Source organism: Neophocaena asiaeorientalis, unplaced genomic scaffold, assembly GCF_003031525.2.
Source record: "Neophocaena asiaeorientalis asiaeorientalis breed wild unplaced genomic scaffold, Neophocaena_asiaeorientalis_V1.1 scaffold129, whole genome shotgun sequence".
NCBI classification, from domain to species: domain Eukaryota; kingdom Metazoa; phylum Chordata; class Mammalia; order Artiodactyla; family Phocoenidae; genus Neophocaena; species Neophocaena asiaeorientalis.
The window spans coordinates 608,924-632,116 of record NW_020172446.1 but is presented as its reverse complement, the minus strand read 5'-3'; the positions used below and the strand labels follow the sequence as shown (position 1 = coordinate 632,116).

Sequence of the window (23,193 nt, the reverse complement as noted above, 5' to 3'; positions counted from 1 at the left end):
CCAGGCATTTCCTCCATGCATGTCAGTTTCCTCATACGATGAAAAAGAGGCCACACACAGACCTCGATGTGCCAGCCCATTCTACCAACAGAGCATCACGGTTGAGAGCAGAATCTGAAGGCAGGGCTGCCATGGTTGGGACCTGGCTTTACCACTACCTCGTGGGTGATGTATCACTGTTCCCCTCTATGCCTGAAGATGGAGATTCAGATAGCACCAAACTCCCAGGGCTTTTGTGATGACTCGATGAGATAATTCATGTAAAGTATGTAACACGGTGAAAGTTCCATAAATGCCGTAGGATGTCATTATAATTCTACAAATAGGTGGATTGGGAAAGAGTCTGGATTGGGAAGCCGTGTGAAATGCAGATTATATTTTAAAAAGCCCCAACATTTCACTACCTTTAGATACAAATAATAATACTCAGGAAGAGTTTTGTCAGGAGGCAACCCTCCTAATTGAAAGGTGAAGAAAGAATCTTGATGGTAAGCTTGCAGTTTGTACAATGATGGCACTTTGAAAAGGGGTTCAAGCCTACCTTTGGCTTGCCCTCTCTCCTAAGACAATCTCACATTCCCTCTCTCACCTGCTGGCAGCTGGGCAGTGCTAACTGCAAAAACTCTATAAAAATAAATTTAACCCAGGGGATCACAGGGTCTGAATGGGGCTCTAAATTCACACCTGCCTTGCTTTTCTCCATAGAAGTTGTATTTGAAATGAGGGAGTCAAGCTGCTCCAGGCTCAGTAGACTCATGGGGAGAGAGGCAGGCCACCAGTAAGCAGGGTCCCCCTTCAAAGAGGGAGGTGAGGGGCTCTTTAAACATGCATGCCGAGAGAGTAGGGGCTGTCACACTAATGGCTCTGCAGACTCAGAGAGGGACTGCCTGCCAAGTGCGCCAGTAATTAGTTGTTAACACATGGAAATAAAAGCCGATTTAGAAACAGAGCCCATCATTTATTTATAGCAATACAACGCGAGTATTTTTTCAAATAAGAAAAAAAACCCAAAACCTGGACATAGTTCCTAGTCAAAACCAAACCATCCAAGGAGCTCCAAACTCACCTCCTCACTCACTCGCCTTCTCTCTCACCTCTTCCTAGAAGTCCACCTAGACTGACCTGGCTGAGGTCCGCACCCTTCAACTTTCAGGCCCTCATTCTGCCCCAAGCTGTTGTGCACACGAGGCTACCACTGGATCATGTTCTCTGATCCCTCGCACATGTACCTGTGTGTGTCTTTGATGAATGGAAAGAGTCCAGGCTTTAGAGAGAACCCAGCTCAAATCCCGGTTCTAGCACTATACAGCTGTGCGGCCTCGGGCGAGCCACTGTCCGCACATCGGCTTATTTTAAATACAGGTATTAAATATGCTGAGCTATATGGAGTCCACGGTATGTACCCAGCATAGAGCAGGCACCCTTATTCCTTCATGGGCAAGGTTTACATCTTTCATTTCTTTTTCTTCTCAATTTCTGGCAGAAAAAGCAGGATGGCATAGACTGTGCAGGCTCTGGAGATAGACTGCCTCACTCCAAATCCTGCTGTACTTCCAACCAGCTTGGTGACTTTGGGTGACTTATATAAGCCCATGGTGCCTCAGTTTCTTCAACTAGAAAATGGGAATGATAATGGCCCCTACCTCACAGGATGCTCATGAGGGTTAAGGGAGCCCTAGGTAAGAAGTCAGTGCATCCCAGTGCTCTTGGTACTAGCAGTGGTGACATGGTGATGGATGGGGGAGGGGTGTTTATTACTCACTGCCCATAAGCACCGTCCCGGGAGCTGCTGAGAAAGGAGAGGGCCCTTGCTTTTTGAGTTTGACAGACTCAAGCTGGGATTACATCAATTCTACCAGTGTGGTCCTGGGGAAGATAGAAACCTCTCTGGGCATCAGTTTCCTTCTCTATGAAACGGGGGGAATCATAGCACCTACTCCCCAGCAGCCTGAGTGATCCCGGAAGCAGATTTTCCCCCCAGAGACACCAGGTAAGAGGCCAGGCCAGCTGACGCCTCGACTTCAGTCTTGTGAGACTCTAAACAACGAGCCCAGCCAAGGGCTGGGCTTGGGCTTCTGACCTACAGAACTGGAGGCTAATAAATGGGTGTAGTTTTAAGCCCTGAGTTTGTGGTAATTTGTTACAACAGAAAACTAACACAGTTTACAAAATAAAAGACTGCCACCTGGAAGAGGGGTATCAATGGATCGTGAGCTCCTGGAAGGCAGAAACTGGGTGTTACTTATTTGGAGCCCACAGAACCTGGTAGATACTCAATAAATATTGAGTATCTACCACAGAATACGGTAGATACTCAATACATATTTATAGACAAATGAATTAATGGATACATTTATTTGAAGATGAGCAAAAGATCAGACTCAGTCTACGAATAAGTAACTTTCCAAAAAGCTACAGGTTCTGGGATGTGCACAACCAAGAGGCAGGATAGCTGAGAAGTGAGTGTGTAAGAGCAAGAGTGATGTCTGGAACTTGGGGTTTAATCTCAGCTTAGTCTGCCAGCTGTGTGACCTTGGGCAAGTTACTTAACCTCTCTGTGCCTTGGTTTTCCTACCTGCAAAATGAAGACAATAATAATAACAGCCTCATAGGTTGTCACAGGATTAAATAAGGGAGTACATATCAAGCTTGTCCATTGTAAGTATTCAATAAATATGTGGTATGATTTCACAGATAGAGTCAGAATCCTCTGAATTTAATCTTTGTTTTCTCAACAATGTGCTTGGTCTCCACGCCCCCCGCCCCATATACACTCCAAGCCTTGTTTTTCTGCTCCTGTAAAATAAAGAGCTGAACCTTAAGAACATTCTCCAATTTTAAAACTTCCATCCATCACTTTAAAGGGCATTGGACACTTCCTTTAATCTAGGCAAATGCCCTTCCTTCTCACTACTGCTAGCTTTTCAAAGGGAAAGTCATCAGCAAACAAACTCACCATGAGAGGGGCAGAGGGAGGGTTGTCTGGCTGTCACCCCACTTCCCCGATGGAGAGACGATGGGGAAACGAGTGACTTCTGCAAGGCTAACTGAAAAAGCCAGCACAGTAGGCCAGCACTGGCTTGACCCACATCAGGCAAAGCTGGTTTTTCGATGGTCTCTAATTAGCTGAGCTGGGAAGAGAGGCTGCTAGCTTTGTTGTAGTTGTTTTTCTTTATTGGGTTCACAGTGCCTCAAATTCCATAACTCACAAACCAGAACTGGGGACAATCTAGTCTTAATTACACAGGGACAGGTGATCTGCATTGGAAATTGTCCACAGCAAAGCTTGCTCCCAAATTATTGACGAGATTGTCACTTACCCTGCCTAAGTCCACTTTGGCAAGAGTAGCTCTATTTCTCACTGTACAATAGACAGTCCAATATTAGGCCTATTTATGGGCGGCTGTTTCTCTGCTTCTCTGGCGTCTCACCACCTAGAAGACAAGTTTCTTCAGAGGAAGCACCTGGCTATCAGTCTGTCAAACTGAGTTTGCTTTTATTCCCTAACCACAACCTTCCTTCCACTATGGAAGAAGGGAGCCGACTCATCACGGCTAGGTCCATATTCATCTCTAAGCCTCAGGACTCAAGCTTCAGGACAGTGCCTGTCCAGTTTCAGCTGGGGACTTGCATCAGTGTCAAGGACGAATCTCGATAGGAGAAACTACCAAGGGATTGAGGACTGATTCCCTCAGAGCTGTTCGGGTTTCCACATCCTCCTGTTGATTCCTGAACACACCCAGCATATGGTGAAGCCCAGAGCCCTGAACACACCAGTATTCAAGCGTGAGCACTCAAGCAGCTTGGGAAGCCCCATGTGAATCACGGAAATGATGCTGGCCTGACATTTGCCAGTTTTAGTCAACCACAGCATGGACAATTGAGAACAAACTGCATTTGATTTCTCTGTGTCTGGGAAAGGGTCTTGACAAGACCTCCTCCTGGGGCTAAGCTTGCAGGTAGGTCCCAGACAGGCATGTCCTGGGCTCCTGGAGCAGAGGGGAGGCTCGGGCAAGCTTCTGCTTGAGTTTAGCTCAGCCAGAGCTGTGAACCTTTGGATTCCTTCCTTTTCCTTGCTCTGGCCCTGAACCCTTGGCAAAGGTGTAGGAATCTGTTTCCATAAAACCAATTTATTTTTCCATTTATTTGATTAATTGAAATTGGTGATACTCTGGCCTCCAGGTCATAAACACTAGGTAATAAAACCCCCTTGCATCTGTCCAGTGCTTTAGTGTTCGCTAAGCACTTTCACCTTCATCATCTGATGTGACTCTTTAGAACGGCCCTGCGAGGTAGGCAGGGAAGGGATTCCATTTGTCAGTTTAGAGAGGGGGAGACGTGTGTTGCCAATGATTACGGGTAGTCCAGAGCAGAGCCGGGACCGAAGCTGCTTCTTATGTTCTAAGACCAGTTCTCTTGTCGGGTGACCAACCATCCGGTTTACCCTGGACTGGAGGGGTTCCCAGGATCTAGGACTTTCAGTTTTAAAACTGGGAAAGTCCAGGCAAACTGGGAGGAATTGGTCACCCTACTTCAGGACCCCACGCTGTCTCTCGTGATGGAGCCCTTTCACTCCCACCAGGTTCAGCTGAGGGAGGTGTCCTGTCACTTGGCACAGGGGAGGCAAATGTTGCGCCTGGACCAGTCTACTGGGCTGTGGCCAGAGAACAGTCACCTGTGACTGACAGATGAACCGTCTGAGCCAGATCTCAGGTTGGGGGTGGATGGATGTGTAGGGGCAGGTGGGAGAGCCTGGACATATGAGTGACCCCTCCTGGCTGGGCTCGTGGGAGAGCCTGGACATATGAGTGACCGCTCCTGGCTGGGCTCGTGAAGACAGTTCACAAGAGAAGGATTCCGAGAGCTTAAGGGTGCTGAGCCAGAGAAGGGACACCAACAGGAACTGCCTGGCCAGAAGGACCTGAGACAGAGACACCAGTGGCCTAAAGGCAAAGATGGCGCAGAGGCACAAGGGGTTGATGGGCTAACAGAGGTGGGAGGGAGGGAAAGGGCAGAAAGATGGGTGCATACGAGGTCGCCTCAGCCAGACAGGAGTCTTCTGGCCATCAGCCACTATCACAGCATCTCTCTCCTTTACGGGCTGTAGCTTCTTCCTTCCCAGCCTAGAGTCTACCCCTTCCTAATAAACTAGCCAATCCCCTCTGGCTGGGGACAGGGGAGAAGGGAAGTGATTTCCCCAAAGTGGCCTGAGCCTGAGCTGGGTGTGGAGCATTGCTGTCTGGGTTAATGGACATTTAACCTTGAACCAGAGCAGGGGCCAGGCTGGCCACTACCGGCTCACTTTCATCCACATGCCCCCTTGTTAGCTTCACTCTGGCCCAGATCCACTGCCAGGACCTCTGGCCCCGGAACTCAGCTGCCTTCCCCTGTAGCTTCAGGACCAGAATCTCAGGTCTTGGTTCCCTCTGCCTTACTTGTTAGCATTTTGACTTTAGTAATGTGAAGGGATTCAGACCTGATGGAGAAATCATTAAGCGAAACCGAGCCCAGAACAAAGCAATTGAGTGGGAAACTGTGAATACCGGCTGCACTTTTTCCTCCCCGCCCTGAGAAGGAGAAATACTGTGCCTGAGATCATCTGAGAGGCCGGCAGGGAGAGAGGCGCCCTCACCCTGGGCACCTGCACTAGGTGCGTGGAGATTGCCACCAGGCTGGCAAGAAAGGCCCAAGGGTTGGCGTGACTATGGGAAACTGTATAATGCTGGGGGGATTGTAAGTAACACAGCTGGAATCAGCAAACAGATGGGGTTTCCCACGTTTTTGGTGATGGCAACCTTGTAGGTATTATAACCTGCATTCTGGTTTTCTCTTCTGTCCGCTGGCCTTGATCTTTGATCTGATTTGTATTTTCCTTAGTCTTGATATACTTAAGTCACATCTTTCTATTTTATTACATGTATGTCTTGAAAGCTGCCTCAAATCCTCTGACAAAGTGAGGAATCGATATACAACCTGACCAGCCCTTCCACGAATGTCTTCTTGGGCGTATAGGGTGTGCTGTCAGCCTGTGTCACAGGGGAAGCAGAATGGCTGAGTACATCCCTCATCCATCCTCCACTCCAGCCTGGAGGCCACTGTGAGCCACTTCTAGGTCCTGCCACCCTAATCTCAGGAGAACCCAGCAAGTGTGCAAGGCTCCTTATGAGCTGCCGAGGGGGAAGGAGGTCATTCACAGCGTTGGCTCACCAGGTAGCCCTGTCTCAGGCCTTATTAGACGTGGTTTCCTAAATATCTTCATAGGCAAGCCAGTCTATGTTTTTGGAACATTCTCCCAGGTGCTTCTAAGTTCCCAGGTTTGCTTCCCTCATCCCATCTCTACCACCCAGGGGAACTCATTGGATCCACAACTAGAGTGAGTTAAGATACCCCTTAGAAAATTATCGGGCTGTTGAGAAGCTTCCCAACTGGCCTCTCTGCTCCAACTCTTGTCTCGCCACAATCCATGTTAATACTCAGGTTGATCATTTTAAAGTGTAAGTCATTACCCTACCATTGCGCTCTGTAGAATCCTACGTGGCCCTTGGCACGAAGTCCATGTTTCCTCCCAAGCCTGCTGGGCCCTGCATGATATGGCCCCTGCCTCCTTTTCTCTCTCTCTTGTTCATTCTTCCCCAGCTTCTGTGGCACTCCTGACTATGTCAGAATGAGCCCTGCCCTGGAGTCCTTACATTTGCAGTTCCTGTGGCTTGTTACAGGATATTTCCTAGTTCGTCATTGTCAACGTCCTTCTCATTCTTTAGGTACTAAATGTCATCTTCCCAGAAATGCCTTCTCTCACCAACCCATTTAAACTGGGTCCATCCCACTGCTCTGCCCGAACTTAAAACTCTCCATCACATCATTTGACTTCCATCCCAGCATTTATCACAATCTGCGATTATCTTTTTATTCATTCATTTGTCTTTTACACGTTTCCCTGGGCAGCGCATAATCTTCACAGGGCAGAGATCTGATATGTTTTGATCCCTGCTCTATTCCCAGCACCTAGAACTGTGGCTAGAACATGCAAGGTTCTTAATAAATATTTGTGAGATGAATGTATCCATGACTTAAAGCAGGAGTTGGCAAACTATGGTCTGTGGGCCAAATCGGGCCCGCTGCCTGTTTGTGTCAATAAAGTTTTATTGGAATGCAGCCTCTTCATTTACATACTGTCTACGGCTATTTTGGTGCAACAGTGGCAGACACTGAATACTTGGGACAGAGATCATGTGTGGCCCATGAAGCTGAAAATATTTACCATCTGACCCTTTACAGAAAATGTTTGCTGGCTCCTGGCTCAAACCATAAACCTAACAATAGCTTAATCCATAGGGACATTTAGTATTTCACTTGCCAAGAAACCAGAGACAGGATCAGTTTAGAGGCTGAATGATCACAGACTCATCAAAGACTCATGGTCTGGCTACTCTGCCCTCCGCTAGACAACGATACCTTCCCTCAAGGTCTCAGGATGGCTGCCACAGCCCTGAGCATATCCCTGTATATCAGAGCTCCGTGGAGGAAGGGGTGTAACGAGAGCAAAAGCTGGCTTTCTCCTTTCCCAGTGAGAAAATCTCCCCCAAGGGTACCAATGGTTTTCTCCTTGTGTTTTATTGGCTGAAACTGGATCACGTGTTCACTGCTTGGCCAATCATTGGTAAAGGGGAAGAAGGCCACCATGACTGGCTGGAGACCAGTCATAATGCCTGCCTTGAGGTTGGGCGCACTCCTTTTAGCGATCAGAGAGGAAGGGGGATACATGCCAACATGCATGAGTGAAGCATACCCCAGTTCTTCACCCTGGAGATGGTTGTGACTAAAGACTGAAGTTTGTCCACTCTCTCCCTTGATAGAATCAGAAACAGATGGGCGTATTATTACTCTTTTCACTTTGCTGGCTTTCAGGTAGATCTTCTCTCTGGTCCCTGTCTACCATGTTCTCCCCACCAATCACCAGGCTTGATTGCAATAACTTCAGGCAAGCGGTTTCAGCTGACTTTATGACAATCCTACTTGATCCAGATTTTCCTAAGGAGACAGCCTGGTCTCATGATGAAAATTTGAGGGACACCGAAAGGGAATGTAAAACACCCCAAATTATATTCTCTACCTGCCAAGTCCAACGTTTTAAACCCAGTTACATAAAAGATATTTTGGCTTAATGCATTGTTCTCCAAAATGCCTTTATTAAAATGGATGAGACTCTCAAAAGGCCATGCGTGCTGAGTTTATGACTTAATCCTAAAGGTGTGAGGTCATACATCATCTTGGATGGCAGAAATACTGACCTTGAGGGGATCAGGGAGCAGTGTTATAGTAGAAATAGCATGGCACCATGAGCTAGCATTCCTGGATTCCAGTTCCCCCTTGCCCATTAATTTTCTACGCACCTAGGAACGTTCACTTTCTCTCTGGACCTTACCTTCCTCAACCATTCCATGAAAGGGTTGGATTCAGTTATGTTTGGGAGCACTTTCAGCTGGTTAGAATGGATCAGACATGTACTCTATACAGTTCCGTACCTACATTCCTGCACTCATTCACTCATCATTCCGTGAGCCACTGTTTCGGTCCATATTCATTCAGTACCTCCATGTGCCAGGAATTCTGCTAGATGCTGGGACTTTAGCAGTCCCTGCTCTTATGGAGCTTACTGTCCAGTGAGGAAGACAAAAAATGTACATAAGTGCATATGACACTGTGCGACAAGTGTGATGATAGGAGAGATGCCAGCTCATTGCAAACTCATGGCAGTTCAGGGCAGGGAGAGCAGATGTTACCTGATACAACAGGTCAAGGTGGCTTTCCAGAGATGGTGAGGTCTACTTTAAGACCTGAAGGGGGAATCTGGGTTAACCAAACCACAGAGAAGGAAAAGGAGAAGAATTTCCCTGATAGGAGTAGCAGTATATGTTAAGAACTTAATAACTATTTATTCCATATCTGAGGTTCAGTTTCTTTTCCAATTAATCCACTAGCTATTGCTTATTTAAAATCATGGTGGAAAGAGTAATCAGATAAGTTTTTTATTTTTATTTTATTTTAACATCTTTATTGTAGTATAATTGCTTTACAATGGTGTATTAGTTTCTGCTTTATAACAAAGTGAATCAGCTATACGTATACATATATCCCCATATCACCTCCCTCTTGCGTCTCCCGCCAACCCTCCCTATCCCACCCCTCTAGGTGGTCACAAAGCACCAAGCTGATCTCCCTGTGCTATGCGGCTGCTTCCCACTAGCATCTATTTTACATTTGGTAGTGGATATATGTCCATGCCCCTCTCTCACTTCGTCCCAGCTTATCCCCCCTGCCATGTCCTCAAGTCCATTCTCTACATCTGTGTCTTTATTCCTGTCCTGCCCCTAGGTTCTTCAGAACCAATTTTTTTTTCTATTTTAGATTCCATGTATATGTGTCAGCATATGGTTTTTGTTTTTCTCTTTCTGACTTACGTCACTCTGTATGACAGACTCTAGGTCCATCCACCTCACTACAAATAACTCAATTTCATTTCTTTTTATGGCTGAGTAATATTCCATTGTATATATGTGCCACATCTTCTTTATTCACTCATCTAAAAAAAAGACAAGGTGACCATATGTGTGTGGGTTTATCTCTGGGTTTTCTATCCTGTTCTATTGATCTATATTTCTGTTTTTGTGCTAGTACCATACTGTCTTGATTACTGTAGCTTTATAGTATAGTCTGAAGTCAGGGAGCCTAATTCCTCCAGCTCTGTTTTACTTTCTCAAGATTGACTGGCTATTCGGGGTCTTTTGTGTTTCCATACAAATTGCGAAATTTTTTGTTCTCGTTCTGTGAAAAATGCCATTGGCAGTTTGATATCTACCATGGTATATCTCTCCATCTGTTTGTATCATCTTTCATTTCTTTCATCAGTGTCTTATACTTTTCTGCATACAGGTCTTTTGTCTCCTTAGGTAGGTTTATTCCAAGGTATTTTATTCTTTTGGTTGCAATGGTAAATGGGAGTGTTTCCTTAATTCCTCTTTCAGACTTTCCATCATTAGTGTATAGGAATGTAAGAGATTTCTGTGCATTAATTTTGTATCCTGCTACTTTACCAAATTCATTGATTAGCTCTAGTAGTTTTCTAGTAGCATCTTTAGGATTCTCTAGGTATAGTATCATGACATCTGCAAATAGTGACAGTTTTACTTCTTCTTTTCCGATTTGGATTCCTTTTATTTCTTTTTCTTCTCTGATTGCTGTGGCTAAAACTTCCAAAACTATGTTGAATAGTAGTGGTGAGAATGGGGAACCTTGTCTTGTTCCTTAGTGGAACACGATCTTAGTGGAAGTGGTTTCAGTTTTTCACCATTGAGAACGATGTTCGCTGTGGGTTTGTCATATATGGCCTTTATTATGTTGAGGTAAGTTCCTTCTATGCCTACTTTCTGGAGGGTTTTATCATAACTGGGTGTTGAAGTTGTTGAAAGCTTTTTCTGCATCTATTGAGATGATCATATTGTTTTTATCCTTCAATTTGTTACTATGGTGTATCACACTGATTGATGTGTGGATATTGAAGAATACTTGCCTTCCTGGGATAAACCCCACTTGATCATGGTGTAGGATCCTTTTAATGTGCTGTTGGATTCTGTTTGCTAGTATTTTGTTGAGGATTTTTGCATCTATGTTCATCAGTGATACTGGCCTGTAGTTTTCTTTTTTTGTGACATCTTTGTCTGGTTTTGGTGTCAGCGTGATGGTGGCCTCGTAGAATGAGTTTGGGAGTGTTCCACCCTCTGCTGTATTTTGGAAGAGTTTGAGAAGGATAGATGTTAGCTCTTCTTTAAATGTTTGATAGAATTCACCTGTGAAACTGTCTGGTCCTGGGCTTCTGTTTGTTGAAATCTTTTAAATCACAGTTTCAATTTCAGTGCTTGTGATTGGTCTGTTTATATTTTCTATTTCTTCCTGGTTCAGTTTTGAAAGGTTGTGCTGTTCTAAGAATTGGTCCATTTCTTCCAGGTTGTCCATTTTATTGGGATATAGTTGCTTGTAGTAATCTCTCATGATCTTTTGTATTTCTGCAGTGTCAGTTGTTACTTCTCCTTTTTCATTTCTAATTCTGTTGATTTGAGTCTTCTCCCTTTTTTGCTTGATGAGTCTGGGACTAATGGTTTATCAATTTTGTTTATCTTCTCAAAGAACCAGCTTTTAGTTTTATTGATCTTTGCTATTGTTTCCTTCATTTCTTTTTCATTTATTTCTGATCTGATCTTTATGATTTCTTTCCTTCTGAAACTTCGCAGTTTTTTTGTTCTTCTTTCTATGATTGCTTTAGGTGTAAGGTTAGGTTGTTTATTTGAGATTTTTCTTGTTTCTTGAGGTAGGATTGTATTGCTATAAACTTCCCTCTTAGAACTGTTTTTGCTGCATCCCATAGGTTTTGGATCATCGTGTTTTGTCATTTGTTTCTAGGTTTTTCTGATTTCCTCTTTGATTTCTTCCACGAACTCTTGGTTATTTAGTAGTGTATTGTTTAGCCTCCATGTGTTTGTATCTTTTACAGTTTTTTTCCTGGAATTGATATCTAGTCTCATAACGTCTTGGTCAGAAGAGATACTTGATACAATTTGAATTTTCTTAAATTTACCAAGACTTGATTTGTGACCTAAGATATGATCTACCCTGAAGAATGTTCCGTGAGCACTTGAGAAGAAAGTGTATTCTGTTGTTTTTGGATGGAATACCCTATAAATGTCAATTAAGTCCATCTTGTTTAATGTGTCATTTAAAGCTTGTGTTTCCTTATTTATTTTCATTTTGGATGATCTGTCCATTGGTGAAAGTGGGTGTTAAAGTCCCCTACTATTATTGTGTTATTGTTGATTTCTCCTCTTACAGCTATTATCATTTGCCTTATGTATTGAGATGCTCCTATGTTGGGTGCATAAATATTTACAATTGTTATATCTTCTGCTTGGACTGATCCCTTGATCACTAATGTAGTGTTCTTCTTTTTCCTTGTAATAGTCTTTATTTTAAAGTCTATTTTGTGATGTGAAAATTGCTACTCCAGCTTTCCTCTGATTTCCATTTGCACGGAGTATCTTTTTCCATACCCTCCTTTCAGTCTGTATGTTTCCCTAGCTCTGAAGTGGGTCTTTTGTAGACAGCATATATATGGGTCCTGTTTTTGTATCCATTCAGCCAGTCTACGTCTTTTGGTTGGAGCATTTAATCCATCTAAATTTAAGGTAATTATCAATATGTATGTACCTAGTACCATTTTCTTGATTGTTTTGGGTTTGTTTTTGTAGGTCTTTTCCTTCTCTTGTGTTTCCTGCCTAGAGAAGTTCCTTTAGCATTTGTTGTAAAGCTGGTTTGGTGGTGCTGAATTCTCTTAGCTTTTGCTTGTCTGTAAAGGTATTAATTTCTCCGTTGAATCTGAATGGGATCCTTGCTGGGTAGAATAATCTTGGTTGTAGGTTTTTCCCTTTCATCACTTTAAATATGTCCTGCCACTCCCTCCTGGCTTGCAGAGTTTCTGCTGAAAGGTCAGCTGTTAACCTTATGGGGATTCCCTTGTATGTTATTTGTTGTTTTTCCCTTGCTGCTTTTAATATTTTTTCTTTGTATTTAATTTTTGATAGTTTGATTAATATGTGTCTTGGCATGTTTCTCCTTGGATTTATCCTGTATGGGACTCTCTGTGCTTCTTGGACTTGATTGACTATCTCCTCTCCCATATTACGGAAGTTTACAGCTATAATCTCGTCAAATATTTTTTCTTTCTTTTTCTCTTCTTCTTCTGGGACCCCTATAATTCCAATGCTGGTGTGTTTAATGTTGTCCCAGAGGTCTCTGAGACTGTCCTCAACTCTTATCATTCTTTTTTCTTCATTCTGCTCTGCAATAGTTATTGCCACTATTTTATCTTCCAGGTCCCTTATCTGTCTTCTGTCTCAGTTATTCTGCTATTGATTCCTTCTAGAGAATTTTTAATTTCATTTATTGTGTTGTTCATCATTGTTTGTTTGCTCTTTCGTTCTTCTAGGTCCTTGTTAAACATTTCTTGTATTTTTTCCATTCTAGTTCCAAGATTTTGGATCATCTTTACTGTCATTACTCTGAATTCTTTTCAGGCAGACTGCCTATTTCCTCTTCATTTGTTTGGTCTGGTGGGTTTTTACCTTGCTCCTTCATCTGCTGCATATTTCTCTGTCTTCTCATTTTGCTTAACTTACTGTGTTTGGGGTCTTCTTTTCACAGGCTGCAGGTTCATAGTTCCTGTTGTTTTTGCTGTCTTCCCCCAGTGGGTAAGGTTGGTTCAGTGGCTTGTGTAGGCTTCCTGGTGGAGGGGGCTGGTGCCTGTGTTCTGGCGGATGAGGCTGGATCTTGTATTTCTGGTGGGAAAGACCATGTCCGGTGGTGTGTTTTGGGGTGTCTGTGAACTTATTATGATTTTTGGCAGCCTCTCTGCTAATGGGTGTGGTTGTGTTCCTGTCTTGCTAGTTGTTTGGCATGGGGTGTTCAGCACTGGAGCTTGCTGGACGTTGAGTGGAACTGGGTCTTAGAGTTGATACAGAGATCTCTGGGAGAGCTCTTGCTGATTGATATCACATGGGGCCAAGAGGTCTCTGGTGGTCCAATGTCCTGAACTCGGCTCTCCCACCTCAGAGGCTCAGGCCTGACACCCAGCCGGAGCACCAAGACACTGTCAGCCACACGGCTGCTAGCGTTGGAAGGTCTGCTGCAGAGTCGGGGGGGCTGTGGCTCACCACGGGGACAAGGACACTGGCAGCAGAAGTTTCTACAGCTCAAATACATTTTGCCAAGAGCTTATTTATAGTGTGGACACAAAATAGATGATCTGTGAACTGCCTGTGGCGAGAGTCACTTAAGAATCACAGACCTCACTGGAGGGAGCAGTGTGGGGACTCTGTGGGCTGAGAGAGGCCTCCAGGGATTTCTGTTTTCATACCAGCTCTGCCCTCACAGCCTTGCCACAGTGGCCCTGGGCAGTCTGTTACCCTCAATCAGATAAGTTTTAAAAGGAGGAAAGTTTATCGAACCAACCACCATTGTGATAGTAGGTGATACCTGTTTCATTTATTTAAAACCTATGATGTGGGGCTTCCCTGGTGGCGCAGTGGTTGAGACTCCGCCTGCTGATGCAGGGGACGCGGGTTCGTGCCCCGGTCCGGGAAGATCCCACATGCCGCGGAGCAGCTGGGCCCGTGAGCCACGGCCGCTGAGCCTGTGCGTCCGGAGCCTGTGCTCCGCAACGGGAGAGGCCACAACAGTGAGAGGTCCGCGTACCGCAAAAAAAAAAAAAAAAACCTACGATGTGCATTTCAAACATGCCATGTATATCAGCTCCATTAATTTAAAACAGAATTATCAAATTCTCACAATGTACTAGGTCTTTGGTTAGAGCCAGAGATACGAAGTGGAAGCGGGCATGGTCCATATTCTCCAGGAGATCACAGCTTAGTGTGGAGACAGTCAAGTGCACTAGTAATCAAGTGCACTACAGTAGGTCCCGGGCGCACAGAGGATGCTGTTCCAGTCAGGCTGGATCCAGGAAAGCTTTCTGTAGGCCATGAGCCCTGAACTGAATTAGTTTTCTTATTCATTCATTTATTCATCCATCCATCCAATCATTCATTCACTTATTTTTAAAATACGCATAACATAAAATTCACATTTTAATCATTTTTAAGTGCACAATTCAGAGTCATTAAATCCATCCACAGTGCTGTGCAAGCATCACCACTATCCAAGTCCAGAAACCTCTCATCATCCCAAACAGAAACCCTGTGCCCATTAAGCAATATCTCCCCATCCCCCCTTCCTCCAGTGCCTGGTAACCTCTACTCTGCTCTGACTCTGTGAACTTGCCTACTCTAGATACCTCATACAAGTGGCATCACACGATGTTTGTTCTTTCACTTCACCCAGCACAATGTCTTTAAGACTCACCCACGTTGTGGCATAGATTGGTATTTCCTTCCTTTATAATGCTGAATAACATTCCACTCTGTGGGTATACCCCATTTTATTTATCCATGCGTCTTTTGGTGGAAACTTGAGTTGTTTCAACCCTCTGATGAATAACACTGCTATGAACATTGGTGTACAGTTATCTGTTTGAGCCTCTGTTTTTGATTCTTTTCGGTATATACCCAGAGTGGAATTGCCAGTTCATACGGTAATTCTATTTGAACCGAACTCGGAAGGCTGAGAATGACTGAGCTGGAGGAAGCAAACACACTCTGTGGATGAATGACAAGGGAGGTCATGCTTCCGGGAGGTGACCCACCCGTCGCATAATCTCTCACTCCCTCTCCTCTCAAGGACCGTGCCATGTGACCCACCATGATGACAACTCCCCACTTTGATTCCTGGTTTCCCTAGAAGAGCCACGCTGTGGTATCCTTTATGATATGCACTCCTTTCCCATCTCCTTTCCCAGTTCCACCCAGCCCTGAACACCTTAGGTCTTTCCACGGGCTGGTAAGTACTCCTCTGCCTACCTCACTGCGTTGTTTGGAAAGAATTTGAAAAGGAATAGATACGTGTATATATATAACTGAATCACTTTGCTGTACACCTGAAGCTAACACCACATTGTAAATGAACTATAGTCCAATATAAAAGAAATAAAAAAGATCATAGCCGACTTGGTATGTCAAAAATGGGGGCAAAAAAAGAACGGTATGAACTTGAAAGTGCCTTTAAAACCTGTAAAGCAGTGGTACAGAGGTTTGCAGTCATGCTTGTTATTACCGTTCTCATTGTCGTCTTTGTTAGAAAACTTGTGGGCCTCCCAGTGGCCTCTCCTGGCCTGAGGGTACCCAAAGGGTGGTCACCACAGCCCCTCACTGGTCCTCCATTCTGGTGAGGAACAGATTCCTTCATGCCCAGCCAGGTCCGCCAGGCCCATGGCGACAAAGCCCAAGTATGACACCTTAAACTGCTGTATCTGTACCCTATACCCCAATTCTTCCCGATACCAGCACTTGTGATAACAGCAGAGAGGAGTGGAAATTGCCCCACCCCGTCCTGAGAGATACAAAGGGTGCCAGGCTGATCTTCTCATGTACAGGGTTGACAGATCTGTCTAGGAGGATCTGTCTAGAAATTCTGGAGCAGCAGCCTCCCATGTCAAAGAATTAATTCCCCCAGGCGTGGTTTATTTGATTTCAAACACCTGAAACATATGTACTGAGGAACAACGGTGTGTCTGGCACATTCCTAGGCCGTGTGTGGGTACAAAAGCCTAAGATACGGGGTCTTAGCCTTCAGCCCAGTCATTAATTTTGTTCTAAGGTTTAAAAATGCTTGGTACCTATTTTCTGACACCTCAGTTCCAATTATATACTGCTGGTCTGGGCTCTAAGTGTGACTGCCTTCCCCTGCTAAAGGCTGTCCGTTTAAGTAATTCCTTTGCTTTAGTCTGGGGAGCTGTCTTTTAGTGACTGCCTGCCTGTCTGGTTTTGACCTAGAGTCAATGAAAACACAGGAACCTATCTGACGCAGTATATGGTAAGATTCTAAATTGTATGACACATAAAGTTGCCCCAGAGTCCCTGAACTACTCTAGACCTCTGATAATAAACATAGCTCTGGTTTCCTCTTAGGCTTAGAATGGCAAAGAGGTGCCATCTATGCTACCAATCCTTAGCCCCCAGCAGGCATGACTAATCCATCATAGAGCTTTTAGGCTGAGCCAGGGCCTGGCCTCTCACCCTTTCTCAATGCAATGCTCTAGGCAGCCGCCTTTAACTGATCTGAGTTGGCGGTCACAGTGTGTAGTAGACACTGTCCATAACCCATGTCCTCAGCCCCCAGCTGTTGGAAGCATTGGCCATAACAGCACACAATTGCACCTTTCCCCTGAGAATTGCCCTCTGCTGGCCCCGACAGGGCCACCGGTGAGGTCTCTGATGTCAGGCCTTGCCTGATACAGGGGTACAAAAGCCTGGTCCCCTTGCTATTAATACACAGACATATCCCTGGGATCAAGCTTTGCCAGTCTTCTCCCTTTGCTTTATCCTCCTTCCCTCTACCCTTACAGATTATATCTGAAAGCACACCTTTAATAAATCTTCAAGTAAGAATCCCCATTTCAGGTTCTGTTCCTAGGGAACCTGAACTAAGCTAGATCATTGGTTATGCCTGCCTCTGACCCTATACCCAGCAAGGAAAAACCAAGGACAGGAATAACTTGAGTGAAGGTGCAAAGCTTTGTATTCTCTTTCATCAATGAATAACTAGATAATCAGCCCACAGATGTGTCCTGAGCCCTGGACACCTGTTGGGCATGGGGGACAGACACACTGGCACACAAGACCGAGGTGGCCCGTGGCCTCACGGATCTTCCATCCCAGTGGGATGGGTGTAGATATGAGGGCACTGGCGGCAGAGACTCTCTAGCTCAGATCAGGCGAAGAAGGAAGAGGGTAGAATGGAAAGAACAGATTCTGAAGAATCTCTCAAGGGACAGACTTGGAAGCAAATATTTCGTTCCGGTTTTCTCATTACCTAGAGCAGGCATTTTATAACTTGTGGCCCACAGAGCCCTAGAGATTCACGGAAGAGCTTCAGAGGGCTCATAATCCCCTCCCCCCAAATTGAAAATCATATCTTTTTATCTTCTTGCAAAATGAACCATACTTTCCACCAGAGTCCCCAAGGCGTCTGTGAAACACAAAAGTCAAGAATCACTGCTTAGATTTTTGGGCCAGTATATCCAAAGGTCTTGAGACAAAGACGGAGAGAGGATTTTGATAATATCGAAAACATCCACTGACGATGCAGCAGTTGTGTGTGCCGGCCCAGCTGTGATGTCCACGGAACATCTGGCTGATAAATGAATTTTCCTCTTTCCGATGGGTTTGAGTCACGCAGTGATTGTGTTTTCGGGCTGGAAGCCTGCTCGCTGCTGGGCACCTGATTGTCTCTTTGGGTCTCCTTATTGGTAAAATGAGCATATCGTGTTAGATAGTATCTTCAAGGTCTGGCCCATAAGACCAGATTTTGTGAAGAACCTCAGAAATCATCTACTTCAGGCTCTATTTAAAACGCTGCAGATAGTAACGGCTAAGCGCTGGGCTCCTGAGCTAGAAAACCTAGGTTTGGATCTCAGCTTTGCCGCTTGGGTAGGTTTCCTCTCAGAGCCTCTGGGAAATGGCAATAATAATGAATAATAACGGCATCTCCCCAGAGGGTTGCTATTTTTTTTTTTTTTTTTTTTTTTTTTTTTGCGGTACGCGGGCCTCTCACTGTTGTGGCCTCTCCCGTTGCGGAGCACAGGCTCCGGATGCGCAGGCTCAGCGGCCATAGCTCACGGGCCCAGCCGCTCCGCGGCATGTGGGATCTTCCCGGACCGGGGTCCATCATAGTCAAGGCTCTCCCCACCGCACCTCCCTTCCTGCTACATCTGCTCTTCCCTTTTCTGAAGACTGCATCGTTTCTCAATATCGACAGGACACGAAAGCCCATCTCCTGGGCCTGCTGATGCCCCAACAATCAGGGAGGTTTGAAGACGGCTCTAAGGACCAGGAAGCACCCAGAGCTGTTATGTTTTTGACTCACATTCCCGTTTCCACCTCCGCCAAGCCCCCACGCCCCACCTCCAGGCTCTTGTCCCATCAGAAAGATCCTGCTTTGCCTCAGATCCAAGACATCTTATCTTGCTTGATCTTAGATTACTTTTTCCCGACAAGGTTTCCCTGATCTGTTCCACTTGTCTCTGGATTTCAGGCTGCCCTTGGCCATCTGCTGCGTGTTCACGGTGCTGGCATTCTGCCATATGCTGACACAGGTCATCTTCTACGTGCTCCCAGGCAGACACTTGACTCAGTCTTAACCTTGATGTTTGCCAGCTGCCTGTTTCCAGAGCCTTCTCTGGGTCAGCTCTTATTTCAGGCCAGTCCCATTTTACACCAGGGACACGTGTGGATTTGGAAATGGGTGCATCAGGTGGAAGCCTGAAGTGAGCCTGGGTCTACTGTGGGTTAGAATGCAATTTACGTTACTGTTACTAATAACATCCTCGTGTATTCAGCACTTCGCAATTGACAAAGCACACTTACGCCCCCTGTCCCATCTGCCCTTATAACAACCTGGTAAAGTAGATTTGATCTCTGTGTAAGCAGTGAGTAAGCTCAGGCCTGGAGAAATTAAGTAACTTGCCTAAGGCCAGAGAATTGTTTTTAAAGGTAAAATTAAAGACCACATCTGTCTGACCTGAAGTTCAGTACCCTTCTTGCTACACCAGACTGGGGCCTCAGAGGGTTATGAGGCCCAGAGCAAGTGGAAAGAGCTCAGCAAGATAGGGGAGAGGAGTGGGGTCCTCAGGAGACACAGGGCCCGAAGGCGGGAGCCCAGGTTGTTCTGGGTACAGCACAGTATACCCCTTAATGAGTCTGGCATCTTTGTTTTCCCACCTAGGTAGCCTGGGGCCGGATAAAGAGCGCTGGGAGCCTCAGCCATAAGGGCGCCCATCCCCGTCTCTCCCTTTCCCATCCCAGCTCCCAGGAGGTGATGTTGCATCTTAGAAATGAGCTTGAGCTTAAAAACCAATCAGATCTGAATTTAAATCTTTATTTTACTGCTGAGAGATCTTGAGCATGTTACACAGCATCCCTGAGCTTTCTGCTTCTTCATCTGCTTTGCGGGGTGGCTGTGAGGATTCAATGAAATAACGGACGCGTTGCTGTCAGTCGTATTTGGGGGAGTAATGGCCCATGAAGAGGATGAGCCACATGGCCAGAGAAACCCAAGAGGTCTCCCTGCAGGATGCTGGGTCAGGCTGGGCTGCGTCCTGCCTTTCTCTGGGCTCCATTTCTTTTCTGGATCCCCTTCTGTTACAAGCTAAACAGCCCCTCCCCCCTCACTGATGTGGATGTTGCTTCCTCTGGCTACAGACTCTGTAATGCTCCCATGCTCCCTGCATAGCAGTCGCTCAAACAAGCTGGGCCAATTAAGCTGCATTCCTCTAATTGTTTTGGTGGATTTTCTCTGAACTCCCTCCAACTTGTCAACAAATTTGGTTCTAAATTTAGACTTAAGTGTCAAATCTTGGAACTCTGAGCTTTTCTGCTCTAGCCAAGCATTAGGCTTGCGTGCCTTCAGGGGTAGACTTTAGGGGTGTTTCTGCCTCCCTCCCTCCCTCCCACCCTCCCGCCCTCCATTCCTTCCTTCCTGCTCTCATTTTTCCCCTAATCATGAACATAAATGCAAGCAGTGACTCTTTTCTTTGCACAGTGCAGGTTCATACTTAGAAAACAGTTTTTCTTGTTTAAACTTCCAGGAAGACGATGGCAGAGAATTAAAGCGGGGATTAATTGAATGCACTAATTCTTTTTAAGCTCTGGAAACTGCACAGAGGAAGTCAAACAACTTTGAAGCAGCAGGGGAGGGGAGGGGAGAGGATGGGGGCTTGAACGGAGTGATGTCTTTTCTGTTTCTTCCCCACCCTCCTGGTTTGCATTCATTAAAACATCAGCCTCAAGCACCGTTGCTTCTAATATTGGGTTGGCTAAAACGTTCATTCGGGTTTTTCCGTAAGATGTTACGGAAAATTCCAAACGAATGTTTTGGCCAACCCAATATAAAGGCATTGTAGTGTCTGTATCAGGCAGTTAGGGCCCACCTGACGCCAGGAGGCAGATTTAAAAGAGCCCTAATTCCCCCTTCTCCTCTCCTTTCCTTCCTCTCTCCTCTTCCTTTCCTCTCCTCCTTACCATCTTCTATTTTGTCTTCCTCTTCCCCTCCTCTGCTTCTTCTTTTTTCCTTCACCTGCCTCTCTCCTCTCCTTCCTCCCGTCCTCTTGTGCTCCTCTCCATCTATATCAGATTCCTTGTCCCCAGGCAACTTTCGTCCCAGTAGACCGCCTTATACTCTCGAAAGCCCTCTCATACCCCTGGTCTCAATGGAGTCAGACAACAGCCCTGCGTGGGGCTAGGGCAGGTGCCACGGCTCCATTTGACAGATGAGAAAATAAAGCCCAGAGAGGTTCAGCAACTTATACAACGTCACACAGCTCATGAACGACCAAGTTCTCAAAAAGACCCAGGACTTCTGGCCTCAGTCTTGGTCACAGTCTGTGCCCTAAGACACTTGAATGAAAGAATGATCTCACTATGGGTTAAAGGATCAGATCAACACGGTCAAAGGCTTAACGGCAAGGCTGCTAGCGAAGCCAGACTCTTCTGTCATCTCAGAGCCTTGCTCCCATCAACCCAGAGGACGCCTGAGGAGCATCCCCGGCAATCCAAGTCACATGCCTGTTTGTTGTCACTGAAGTCCCAAGGATACCTCACAGTTGTAGAGGCTGCCGAGAGGGTCCTGCAAGCACGGAGACAGGATGGTTGGCTGGAAAAAATGCCTCGACAGACAGCCAGTGTTTTACTTACTGCAGACTCCAAGTCTCTTTCTCCTAGAGTCTCAAAAGGGTGTCAGCTCATACATTTAAATCTGTCAGCAAGTGTTGGATCCAACAGTATTCTGAGCACATGCACAGATAATGACCCTGGCCCCTGTACAGGTGACATGTCCCTGCTAGGTAAAATGGGCTTCTCACTCCTACACACATGACTTAAGTCTTGTTTCCGTAAGAATCAGGTGGGATGATGAATGTGATCACATTTTATAAACTACAATGTTTGTATAAATACAAAGTATTCTTTTGCTGCTGGGATAAACTCCACTGCAGGTCATGGGGATGGATGGTTTGAGGACCTGGGCTCCTGGCTCCTCTCTTTCTGAATGCTGCTTGTCACCTCTGGTTTTCTTTCCTTAATTTTCCCCCCTTTTCCTTTTCTTCCTCAAAATTCAATTCGGGCAAAATGCCTTCAAAACGCTCTTTATCCACAGCTTTTCCCTCATCTAAATATATCTATTAGCCTAGGTCCCATTAACTCAAGATTGTGTGACGTGGCTTAAAAAAAATTTGATTAACAGATCCATTCCGAGAGGATAGAAAGAAGAAACCATGGCGTCCAACTGTGCCCCTCCACCTGGGGACCATTCTCATTTCAGTAGAGGCCTCCACAGACCTCAAAGAAAGAGGAATGACTCTTAGTGGAATTTCAAGTTCTGGGAATCCAGATTGCCTGTTGATCCGGCTTGTTTTTCTGGCGCTGGGGACATGTCCTATCGAACCATCCTCACACTCTCACCTCAAGATGGAATCTCTGGCTTGTTTCCCTCTGTTAGCTCATTGCTCTACCCTTGTGGCCTCTGGGACCCCGACCAATGGTGTTGGATATTTCCACTGGCTGGACATCCATGGGGGCTGGTTTGCAACATGGAGTGTTTGCAGGTTATTCCCTCTCCTCTGGGTCAAGGAGGCAGCTTGAGCCTCTTTCTGAATCTTCAGGAGTTACACCCAGTAGGTTCCCAGTGAGTGTGGATGCAGGGAAAGGGCAGCATTTCTGGAGGCATAGTTCCAGGGCAAAAACAGTATGTGATCATTTGAGGGCTGGCATCAAAAGGGAATTTAAACCCTGCCCCTCCTGGGGAAAAGAAGCAAACAGACAGACCGTTTTCCACTTGGTATCAGTTGTCTGCTCCTTTTTTCCTTCCCAGCTGGCTCACGGACTTTCCATCTCATTTATTCTTGCATGCTTGGAGCTCATTACAGATGGTGAAATTTCAGCATTTGATGGACACCAGCGCAAGACTGGGAGAGGCCTTGGTGCCTCCAGGACAAGGAAGGATGAAATGTCAGAATCTGGAGAACCTAATTCAGCAATTTTGGAAATTACCTAATCTAAGCCCCTTGTGTGCTCTGTCAGAAAGGGTAAGATTGTCAAGAGGGTACTCAAGAATGCAGTTTGCTGCAAAGAAACAACAACATTTGGACTGTGCGAGTGTACATGTACATGCCCGTGTGTATATGTGGCCATCTGTACGTGTGTGTGTGTGTGTGTGTGTGTGTGTGTAGGAGAGGTCTCTCCTGTATGTGTGCATGTTAGAGTCATAAGAAGTCAGAGCTGCAGGCACAATAAAGATCACCTAGATGGATCCTCTTGTTTCATGGAGGAAGAAACTGAAGGCCAGGACGGCATCTTTATCTGTAAAGTCGGACCTTTGATATCTGCCCTGTTTGCCTCAAAGGGCTGTGGAGAGGGTCAATAAGATCATGAATATAAATTTGCTTTGAAAAAAAATGTTTGCAAGCATGCATGAATCCCCAGT

At 45.6% G+C, this 23,193-nt stretch overlaps 1 protein-coding gene across 1 annotated transcript in view; it reads right to left on the bottom strand.

Moving 5' to 3' along the window:
* Positions 1-23,193, bottom strand: part of ASIC2 (acid sensing ion channel subunit 2) — a 995,646-nt gene that overhangs the window by 509,282 nt on the left and 463,171 nt on the right. The gene's annotated exons all lie outside the window — the stretch shown is intronic.